Below are 12,135 nucleotides of genomic sequence, written 5' to 3'. Positions count from 1 at the left end.
GGTTGTGTTCATTTCCCATTGTTGCTGTAACAAATTAACGCACATTGAGTGGCTCGAAACAACACAAATTTGTTCTCTGTGACTCTGGTCAGAAGTCCAAAACAAGTTTCACTGGACTAAACTCAAGTTGTCAGAAGGGCTGGTTTTCTTTGGAGGTTCTAGGGGAGAATCCTTTTTCTTGCCTTTTCTGGCTTCTAGCAGCTGCCTGTGTTACTAGCTTCTGCCAGGAATTCCTTTATTTTCAGAGACCATCATTCTGGTCTCTGCTTTCATCATCACTTTGCTGTCCCCTCTTCTGTATTCATTTATTCCTCCACCTGCCTCTAATACGGGCACTTGTGACCACATTTAGAACCCACCCAGCTAATCTAAGACAGTCTCTTTCTCTAAAGAACCTTAACTTTATCACATATGCAAAGGTCCCAGATCCCAGAGATTAGGGCCTGGACATCTTTGGAGTCAGTATTCAGTTTACTACAGGGGTTGTCCAGGCTCTGCCTTGAGGACCACGTGTTCTTACCCATCATCAGTTGGCCCAGTCCTGTGAGAGCGGTCAGGCTGGAGCTGTGTGCTCCTGGGGCTGAGTGAGACCAATGTGGCCTTTCCAATGCTTTCTGACTCCCATCTACCAAACCAAGAAAAATCAGTAGTTACTAGATATTTAACAAGCAACTGCTGTGTTCTACCACTTCCAGAGGTAGGGTTTTGCTCTTCAGTCAGATTCCTCTTTGAGTTTGTGGACAGACAGCCACAGAGTCTCAAAAGCAGGAGATCGCATAAACATGGGACTCAAACTGGAGGCCCCTGGGCCAAATCAGCAAGATTCTCCAGGCTTCGCCCTTGATGCTAAAGAGGGAGATGAAGGAATCTAGGAAATCTTCTCTCAAGACAGCAGCCATGCCTACAAGACCATGCATTTCCATATAATTCTATTTCACACATCAGAAGGCGAACATTCCCTTGGCCCACATTGCATATTATCTTTGTAACATTCCTCTGTCACATTTCCCAGTAGGTGAATAAGGTCAAGCTCAGGTTCTCAGAAAAGCAAACAGGAAAATCACATTAATACTTTGTAAAGAATATCCTTCTCACTTTAGTTGTTGTAGAGTGCTGCTCCCAAGAAATTAACTGTACAGTCATTCAACACATGGATGAGGTGACGGACCATTTCATTGTAGTTGTATTTTGGGGCAAGGTGGGGCATGGAGGACAGTGAAGACTAATTTCTCTTGCTTGCTAGTTTTGTCTTTGAAAATCTGGCCCCGGACTCATTTCCTCAACTAAATTTTACGTTTTCATGAAGACAAGACAAATTTTGTTCTTTTGAGACCCTATGGCACCGTCATGAACTGGTGGAGATGCCTGGGTGCCTGTCACAGAAAGGAAGAGGGGGTTGAGTCCACATTTTCCTGCCTAGGAGGAGAGCTCTCTCCTTGGCTCCTCTTCCCCTCCTCCACCCTGCCCCTCCCTGTCCACCAGATACATCATTCCAGATGCCTCAGTGTTGGGAACACCCAGTGCCAGATCTTCACCTTGGCAGAACCCTGAGCAGGGCGCAGACATTGTGGGCCTAGTCCAGAAAGCTGACCCTGGGTCATGTGCTGTAAGAAGTTCTACGTCATGACACAAGGGAAGGAGTGAAACCCTTCCAGCTGCAGCTTTTCTTGGTGGAACTTGATGATTTGCAGTCCGGGAAAGCGATCATTCCTTCTAACTCTGGATACAGCTAAATCCAAACAGCACGTGGCCATATCTAGCCTGCAACGGACTTGGCCTGGCCAGAGCAGGGCAGGAGGCCAGAACAAAGAAAAGGAGCCAGATACTATGAAATATTGGTCTGTGCTCAGCAGGCTCATGCAGCCTCTAGCAAGTATGTGGACAAGAATGCAGAGCTTGCCTATTTGTTTGTGAACATGAAGCTGCAGACAGGGAGCTGAGGGGAAATACTGATTAATTTGATCCCTTTCAAAAGAGGAGAGCTGAAATCCAAGGTGAGGGGCTATGGCTACTTACTTCCAGGGACACTTTGTCTTTCCAAGAGCCTCAATGAGACATGAGAGGAGGTGAGGAAGGTAAAGGTGAAGGTGGGGACAGGTGGGCCTCTGCGGGTGTAATTGGACTACTGGCATTGCTGGCCTCTGGAGGCAGTCAAGTTTGCTTTGGAGGAAGAATTTCTGAGGGGTAGGGAGGCTTCCTGTGAGGTGGGTCCTTGCCTCGCTCCTTCCCCTTCTCCTGCAGGCTCCAGAGGTCTGACCGATTGCCTGTCTCTCTTCAGCCACCCTCTTTCCCACCCGCAGTTGTGGCTCCTCAAGGCTTCCTGGGTGCCCTGCCCTTTCTACTGTCACGTATGCCCTCCCTTCCCTTTGGGATGCTTTTTATTACTAAACGCTACACAGCATAGAAAGCTTGCTGATTGGAAATCAGCTTACTATTCTGGTGTTAATCATCACTGGTCTCCTTTTAAATGTGAGTGGAGCCAGGTAGGTCCGCATTCAAACATTCTTCTTCCCAGAATCCTCTTTGTTAGATGGTCTAATTTGTTTCTCAAGACAAACCGACAGTCCCAGAGGCTGAGTACGTGACATAATTTTCCAACTCTGCGGTTTTATTTTGTTGAGACAAAAGACTCAGCATGTGTCCTAAGGCTGGAGGAAAAACTGATGGCATAACAACTTCTTTCTTAAGGGATTTTCAAGGGTGATTCTGATCTGGACTTAATTTTTGCCTGATTTGCTGCATTCAGAATCTGATCTCTCATAAGTTGGGACTCTACTGTACCACAATTTTTATGCTTACTTTTGTGTTTTTATTGGTCCGAGTGATCTGCTGCTGTTTATCCTTTAGTATAGCATTTCTCAAGCATTCTGTGGGCTCCTGGGGCTCCAAGGACCTCTGCTTTGGTTTAGAGCTGTGCTGTTCAATATTGCAGTCACCAGCCACATACTGAAATGTAGCTGGTCTGAATTGAGATGTGCTGTTTGTGTGAAATACACATTGGATATCAAAGATGTTACAAAAAAACTAAAATATCTCATTAATAGTTTTTATATTGATAACATGTTGAACTGATAATATTTTTTATATATCAGGTTAAATAAAATATATTATTAAAATGAGTTTCAATTGTTTCTTTTTCTTTTTTTAAAAATGTGGCCACTAGAAACTTTGAAATTTCCTATGTGGTTCACATTGTATTTCTATTGGTTGGCTCTGAGTGAGGAAAACATTGGTTTACAGCCACCTCATTCTTCAGTTCTTTTATGCTTGAAAATGAAGCTCAACAATTCCCACCTTCCTTGTTTCCAGACCTTTTTCTCTGATTTTCATTTCTGAATGTTTGAGGATGACAGGTGTTCATTATGCCTTAATTTTCTTATTCAAATGTGCCTGGACTCCATTTGATTAATTTATTTCTGCAGTGAATCTTTAGAGCATTGATCTCAATCTTGGTGATCCTCCTGACTTACACAGGAAAATAGCTACTTTACTTGGTCCCATAATCCCTTCAGATTATGTCTAGTACATTGTGAATAAATATGCATTTTTAAAAGAGACTAGATGTGTTAAAAGTAAAACCTTAGAGGCCGGACGCAGTGGCTCACACCTGTAATCCCAGCACTTTGGGAGGCCAAGGCAGGCAGATCACCTGAGGTCAGGAGTTCAAGACCAGCCTGGCCAACATGGTGAAACTGTGTCTCTACTAAAAATACAAAAATTAGCCAGGCGTGGTGGCAGGCTCCTGTAATCCCAGCTACTCAGGAGGGTGAAGTGGGAGAATTGCTTGAACCAGGGAGACAGACGTTGCAATGAGCCAAGATTGCACCACTGCACTCCAGCCTGGGTGACAGAGTGAGACTCTGTCTCAAAAAAAAAAAAAAAAAAAGAATAGATGATAGACAGAATCAAACTCAAGTCACTCCCTGCCAGAGTCATCTGGCAGCAGAGTGGTAGCACACTGGTAGCAGAGTGAAGGCAGCCTGCTACCAGATAAAAGGTCTCAAAATGGGGCTCAGCCACTTCCGTGGGTACACTAGACAATCCACCAGGTGCAGCAAGAAAATATCAGAACTGCTGTTTACGTTTATTTTATCTAATTCTTTTATGATTTTAAATTTCTTGTCTATGTTTTATAATGAACGTATTTATGTGGTATTACATACTTCTAATTTGTAAATAGTGGAAAAAATGGTTTGTAAATATTGGAAGGATGTGCTCAGATTTTTTACCAGTAAAAGTATATGAACAAAAGTTTTGGGACTACTGACCCAGAGAAGGTGATTTTGCCCCCTAGTGATAATTGAAACCCACTACTGTATCAGTGACTCTTTTGAATATATGCACTTCATTCATTCATTCATTCATTCGTTTAGGATCTATGAGGCTGTCGTTGTTTTGGTAACATTTACCTGCCCTCTGACAGCCTGGATTCTGACTGTTATTTTCCTGCCTGCCTCATGGTTGGAGAACTTTGGCAGGTTTCAGGTGTTTGGGAGTGGCAGAATGAGTGAGGAAGGCCTTTTTTCTTAGGCTTCCCAAGGTGAGTTTTTAGTATTTAGCATGTCTTCAATGGGGAGAGATGTCTGGGTCAGGCCATGGAAAATAAAACCAGTTGACTTCAGGTGAAAGCTATTTCATTGGCCAAGGAGACGTTTAGCTGCTCAGAGTGAAGGCTAATGAATGACTTCTCACCTAGCAGTTGAGACTGCAGATGTCAGATCTTGCCAATACTTCCCCCAGGTTAACTGGGGGATGACTAGGTTAACCGATCAGCTGTTTTATTGTTTAAGACACAAAACATAAACTAGCTTATGAGTGATTGTCACACAAGAGCCCATACCCACCCACCCTCTTCTCTGGAGAAGATGACTCACTGGATAGCTCAACCACAGCTTCTCTGGAGTTCCTTTTCATCATTTATCAAAAATGAGGGTGGAAAACTGGAACAGTGCTTCCCAAACTGTTCTCAGTTTTGACCATTATTTATTCACTCCCCTCTATGGAAGATGAGGATTTGGGCCTTTCACCACGTTTCCCCACCTCCAGTACAGACACATTATTCTCATCCATCCATTCCCCCAATATAATTAGGTAATAATTTTGGTGAGATCAGTGTTTACATTATGACTGCTTAAAACCTATTCACAGCTGTATTAGCTTCATATTGGTGCTGTAACAAATTACTAGGAACTTGCTGGTTTAAAACGACACGAATTAATTTTCTTACAGTTCTGGAGACTAGAAGTCCAAAGTGAGTCTTATTTGGCTAAAATCAAGGTGTTGGCAGGGCCAGTTCTTTCTGGAGGCTCTGGGGGAGAATCCGTTTCCTTGCCACCTCTATCCTTTAGAGGCCACCTGCATTCCTTGGCTCGTGGTCTCCACTTCCATCTTCAAAGCCACCAGTGCAGCATCTTCTCTCTCACTGACTCTGATTCCCTCTGTTTCAGTCATCACATGGCCGCCTTCTTGCTTCCCTCTTAAAAGGATACTTGTGATTACATTGGGCCCATCAGGTGATCCAGGATAATCTCCCCATTTCAAGACCCTTAATTTAATCACACCATCCAAATCCCTCTAACCACATAAGGTTGTTCGCAGGTTTGGGGATTAGGACATGGATATCTTAATGGCTGAGCGGTATCCAGTAGTACCCTTGGTTTCACTTTCCACAGTTTCAGTTACCCAAGGTTACCTGCAGTCTGAAAATCTTAAATGGAAAATTCCAGAAATACACAATTTATGTTTTCATTTGTGTGTTGTACTGAGTAGTGTGATGAAATCTTGTGGCATCTCGCTCTGTCCTACCTGGGACATGAGTCATCCCTTTGTCTAGTATATTCACACTGCAGACGCTCTCTGCCCATTAGTAACTTAGTAGTTGTCTCAGTTATCAGGTAACTATTGGAGTACTGCATTGCCCATGTTCAAGTAAACCTTATTTTACTTCATCATGGCCTAAAGTGCAAGAGTAGTGATCCTGCAATTGGAGTGTGACAAAGAGACGCTGAAAGTGCTTCATTTAAGTGAGAAGATGAAAGTTTCTCGACTTAAGAAAAAAAAATTGTAGGCTGGGGTTGCTAAGATCTGCAGTAAGAATGAATCTGCTATCTGTGAAATTGTCTTCTGAAGAAAGAAAGAGAAATTCATGCTAGTTTTGCTGCTGCACCTCAAACTGTGGCAAAAGTTACAGCCACAGTGTGTGTGATAAGTGCTTCATTAAGATGGACAAGGCATTCAATTTGTGGGTGGAAGACATGAACTTCCAGAAATGTGTTCCGATTTATGGCAATGGGATTTGGTACTGTCCAAGCTTTCAGGCATCCGCTGGGGGGCTTGGAGCGTATCTTCCAAGGATAAGGGGTGGAGACTGCTGTATTATATTATGATCACCTTTCCTTTCCTGGGCACCTTTCTGTTTCCCTCTAGTTAGCAATCGTCTTTTTTGTTTCCTTAGTTTTTTTCATGTACTTATCACAAGCCAACTTCCTCTTAATAGACTCAAGCACACATCCATTTCACCTTCTTTGGAAACCCCCTGCCCAGAGCCTTTTGACCTGCCCCTTCTCAGCTGGTTGCTTTCTTGGTCACTGCATAGCCGTTGGCTTAGGATGCTCCTTTCCCAGCATCCCACGAGTCTCTTTGCCTCTCTTGTGTTGCATTTTTGTTTCCTGCATCCCATGTCCTCCTCTTTCTTGGTTTACCTCCTGGTTTTAGTAGAGTAATTTATCCAATAGCTTGTTAAAAGTGACTACAGAAGGGGTAAACCATGTTGAAATGTTATATGCCTGAAATTGCCTTCATTCTACCCTCATATTTGATTGATAGTTTGGCTTGACTATAGAATTATAAGAAATAATTTTCTGTCAGATTTTGAAGGCTTTGCTCAATGGTGCTCTAGCCTCGGGTATTGTAGTAAAGAAGTCCACAGCCATTCTGATTCTTGATTACTTGGTATAAAACTTGTTTTATTTTTTTCTCCCTTTCTCTCTGGAAACTTGGAGGATATTTTCCCCGGTGTTCTGAAGCTTTACAATGATGTGCCTTGGTTTGTCTTAACCTGGTTTTCTAATAACAGAGCCCGAGACTGGAGGCTTATGTGCTGTGATTTGGGAGTACAATCTCAGGAAACACCCAAAGAGAAGCAGAGAAACAGGAGAGATGATATGGCGATGTATTATCAAGCTGGCTGCTGCTACAGGCAATTGATTGTGTGATCCTATGGATCTATCCAAGAAGCTGCATAAATTGAATTCAGGACCACTTGAATTTACCCACTGCCTTCAGTCTCCCAATGATCAAAGCTTTGCTCCACTCGACATAAGTTTCCCTGTACTTCCAGGTTGTGTACCCCTCAGTATCACACACCTGATAGTCATAGGGGAGCAGGTGAGAGGCACAGCACTGCCAAGTGGTGAAGCTCAGGATAGGTGACCCCAAGCAGCCATTGCTATGGAAGCTTTTGCTTTTAATGGCTGCAGCAAAAAACTGTCTCCATGACCATGGAAACAGGACATACTGTTGCTAGGGGGTGATCTCATCAAAATGCAAGTGTGTGGGGCAATTGCAAATATCTGAATTCCATACCACTAAGGTCTCACTCTTTAGCCATTGTGTCGGATACTTGGCGGGCCCTTGCAATATTTCAATGTTCAGCATGTAAATGTTCTCTTAAAACTCCTATTTTCAGTATAGTCCCCACTGCCCTCAACTGTCCCAGGTGTCTCCCAGCATGCAGATTCCCTAGCTTTCTCTCTCCATAGAACAAACCTTCAGTCTTTTGCTGGGTGCAGGAGGGGCAGCTGCCTGACTTCACAGTATGGAGATCTGGGTGTCTAGCTTCTTCTTAAGTCGACTTTCAGCCAATCCTTTTGTTTTTTATTCATCTTCACTGCCTCCTCTGGAGGCACCCGGCAGCACCAGTCCTTGACCTGTTGCGGGCTCCCTTGGTGTAAATCATGTTGACTTTTGACCTGCCTTCTAGTATAGGATTCAGCTCTCATGAGTCTGCTCAGGGCATTGCTACTCATTCACCTGCTTTCCAGCTTCCTGAATTTTGCTTTTATGGTTGACTGCTTTCCTGTTCTCTTTATCCTTAGGAGTTTATTCTTTAAAAATAAGAACACTTTACTGTTATTTTCATATCTCAGGAGGAAAGAAAGAGAATAGCAGGTGCTTAATCTACCATTTTTAGCTGAACAACAGCATTGCTTTTCTAAATCAAATTGTCTGGCTCCAAGCCTGTCCTCACCTAGGTGACCTGATATCAGTCAGACAGCCCAGCTCAATTTACCTCTAGGAGCCTTGGTTGGCTTTTAAAGCAAAGGCCTTTTTATTCTATCCTGGGGCAGGAAGATGATGGCTTCCAGCTCTCTGGGTTTGCTTGCTTGCTTGCTTGCTTGGAGAAGGGAGGCACGTGGAGAAACAACTCTTTTTCTTTTAGGCTTCTATAATAGCAGGGTCAAAACTCCGGCTAATAAACTGATGGAGTTAGCTAGACCTGGGTTTGAATCTAACTCTGCCACTTAGCTATGAGGCTGTAAGAAACTGACATAAGCTGTCTATGCCTCAGTTTCCTCAGCTTCCCAATGTGAGGAACGATACCTCCCTTCCAGAGAGGTTGCAGGAAATAGAGGAACTGTCTTATCAGGTACCTGGCACAGGGTCTGGCGTGGGAGATGCTCAACAATGCTGGCTACAGTTGGTGTTCTGGAGTCTCTCAAGGGAGGACCTCCACGCCTCCATGGTGCCACGTGTGCCCCCCCACGTGGCTGCCTGCTTCCTTCCTAGTCCTCTGAAGCCGGAGGTCACCTGGCTGCAAGGAGCTCTATGCCCATGGTTGTCAGGAAATGCCTCATGAGCATCCCCACTGCAAGGCCTCTTTATTTCCCATTCAGTGTACAGGCTTCCTATCTGATAGACTCACTGAAGGAAAAAGGAAAGATTTAATTTTTCCATCTCAGATTTCAACTATAGCTTTGTTTTAACCTTCTCAAGTGCCAATTTTCTAAGAGGTATTTTGTGTCTGAGCCCTGCTTTCCTGCTGCCAGGCATCTGCCCAAGAATGCTTTCACCCTCACCAGGACTCTACAAGTGTGTACAGAGCAGCCATGCTTTAGCAGTCAACTGCACTTGGGAGCAGCAGAGCAGGGAGTCAGAGGTTACTCTTTTGGTCACTTGAGCAAGTGGTGGCTCTGAGGAGGCACCTTGGCATCAGTCCCTGAAACCTCTTCACATGCTTTCCTCTAGTCGTGGCTTACCAGTTCAGAATGCTGTGACTCTAACTGTTACCAGCCCATCCACAGATGGAGAGAGTGCGGCATGGGGCAGTAACTTAAAGGAGGTGCTGGAGTTACCAAGTACCTCGGAGATTTAATAATCATGAGATTTAATGATAATGCTAAGTAATAACTATAAAAATGTATGCAAGGCTCTGTTCTCAGCACTTTATATACATTAAAATGTGTTGAATCCTCACAGCAACTCTTTGAGGGAGGAACCATTTTCATACTCATTTTTCAGATGGAGAAATTGATGTGAAGTTATATGCTCGTTAGTGGCAAAGCAGGGGGTTGGACCTAGAGAGTCCAGCTCCTGTGTATCCTTCAGCGCATCCTTCCAGATGCTGCCTTTCTGAAGTGAGTGTAAATATTTGTTGAAAGATAACACAATTCATCATCTCCCGTGTCTCAGCTGGTGTCAGGAACTCCAGCCCATGTAATGAAGAGACAGATCCAGGTATTTCTCAGGTCTTTAAAATCCTTCTGCTAGCACTGCTTCCCCCAGGTTATCTGGGAGCATTGAAAATGCTTCTGGATAAACCCCTGATGGCCTGACCTAATTCTTTCCCCAACATGCTCTGAAGTCCCCAGGGCCAGAACTGGCTCCTGTGTGTTGGGAAGAGCTTGGTCTCTGCAGGCTGGAGGCCAGAGTTGGAATCCCAGCGCTTCTACTTAGATGGTGTGTCACCTTGAGCAAATTTCAAAGTCTCTTTTTCGAGTTCCTCAGCCGTAAAATGGTATGATATTTCCTTCCTTCCTGCTAGAGTCATTGTGAGAATATCTGGAGGCAACATCCTTCTAGCCATAACAGTGAAAAACATGTAACAAACTCATAGTGTCATCAGACGTTTGTGGAGTCCTCAGGTGGTGGCACCCAGAGCTGCTGTCCAGCGTTCCATGCTTCATCAGCCCTGTCCCACAAGTTTGGAAAGATAAGTTGCCTGAATGTAGGCAAGGCTAGATTTGCCAGAATTTGCATGAGGGAAATTATTATATCATTACCTTTTTACTTGAGACAGTGAGTTGCTGGAGGGCAGGGGCCAAGCCTTCTTCACACTGGTGTCCTTATTTCTTGGTCCAGTGCTTGGCATTAGGGGAGGTCAGAATAGAAGGATAAAATTGTAATGCAGCACAATTTGTCTGGGGAGCAACCTCACCCCTACACTGTTCCTTTGGAGGAAGCTGCCTCCTGCCCCAGGGTGCTCTGGATTCCCACACTGGTTCCCTGAGGGTCTCCAAAGTACGTGCCTAACATCATATGCCTTTCCCAGTATCCTTCACTCCCTGTTGTCTACCAGTCACATGTTGGGTTCCAGGCAGTTATAGATAGCAGCTCAATACCTACAATAACAGAAACCACTCTGATGAAAGAGGGAGTCTGAAAAGGTGAGCTCATACTCAGATATTACCCAGCCAGAGCCTTCTTCCTGCTAGGCCATACTCTTCAGTAGAACCCTAATGCTTTCAAGGCTTCTCAAGAAAGCCTACTTCTTGAGGCTTTCTCAAATCCCCGAATTTGAGAAACACCATTATAGCATTTTATGTTCTCCCATGAAATGCAGTAGAGTGGGCTGCAAAAGTTAAATTTTCAATCTCTGTCACTATTCTTGAAAAATAATTTTTACCTTGGCTGAGGCCTTTGCTGAAACAATTTTTTGAATTGCTTTTCGTATTTCATGAGGGTGGAGAATTCATTTGGATTATAGATTTCTGCCATCTCTAAGTCTGACATTCCTTTCTTTCTTGCTTTAAAAGCTAATATTTTCTGGGTCTTGTCTCCCTGTGTACCACTCCCTCCTCACGCCCATCCCAACTGAGAACCATCATTTTCTAAGGCTTCTTTTGGTTTTCATTCCTTCACCAGCACTAGCTATTGCCATTTGTTCACCAAGGAAGTTCCATCACATAATAAGATTACAATATCCCTGATGTTATTCTATGGAAGCTAAGCAGCAGAACCTGGGCAGACAGCCATGGACACATGGCTGGCTCCTCCTACCATATTTGCTTGAAGTAAATGAGATTCACATCTGAGCCTCAGAGGAATTTCAAATTATACCCTGCCATGGACCTTTAGCCTCTTACCTTCCCCAACTCTCCCCTCTCCACCCAACAAATCCATTAAGGTAAAATATCTATAATGTTTTTAACTGTTCAAAATAGTTTTCTTCAAATGTGCCAAGAGGGCATTTGCTTAGGCAGATTAAGAAATGGGCCAGGCATGGTGACTCACGCCTGTAATCCCAACACTTTGGGAGTCCAAGGTGGGCAGATCACGAGGTCAGGAGATCAAAATCATCCTGGCCAACATGGTGAAACCCCATCTCTACTAAAAATATAAAAATTAGCTGGGTGTGGTGGCATGCGCCTGTAGTCCCAGCTACTTGAGAGGCTGAGGCAGGAGAATCACTTGAACCCGGAGGGCAGAGGTTGCAGTGAGCCGAGATCGCACCACTGCACTCCAGCCTGGTGCCAGAGTGAGACTCCGTCTCAAAAAAAAAAAAAAAAAAAAAAAATGGTTAGGAGGAGATCACAGGAGATTTTTATTGCAAATAGGAACCTTTTTCTGTATGTAAGAACCCACTGTGTGGGCTGTCATTTACAAGGCAGGGCTGGCTTCTAGGATTTAGCACACACTGAATTGCAGCAAGTCAAGGCTGTGTGAAGCCATGGGAAATAGCTGTGTGAAGTCACAGAAAGGGACAATGTGAACTTACAGGAAGAAGCAGAGTGAAGTCACAGGAAGGAGCAGTGTGAAACAATAGGAAGGGCTGGAAGATGTCATAAGAGGAAATTATGTGAAGTCACAGGAAGGGGCTGTGTGAAGCCAGAGAAAGGGGCTACGTGACATCACAGG

The 12,135-nt window shown here is 44.2% G+C and overlaps 1 protein-coding gene across 2 annotated transcripts in view; it reads left to right on the top strand.

Annotated features, from left to right (window-relative positions):
- Positions 1-12,135, top strand: part of GASK1A (golgi associated kinase 1A) — a 73,986-nt gene that overhangs the window by 20,475 nt on the left and 41,376 nt on the right. The gene's annotated exons all lie outside the window — the stretch shown is intronic.

This window comes from Pongo pygmaeus, chromosome 2 (assembly GCF_028885625.2).
Source record: "Pongo pygmaeus isolate AG05252 chromosome 2, NHGRI_mPonPyg2-v2.0_pri, whole genome shotgun sequence".
Classification (NCBI taxonomy): Eukaryota; Metazoa; Chordata; class Mammalia; order Primates; family Hominidae; genus Pongo; species Pongo pygmaeus.
Note: the sequence above shows the minus strand (reverse complement) of the source record. Positions and strands in the feature narration are given on the sequence as shown.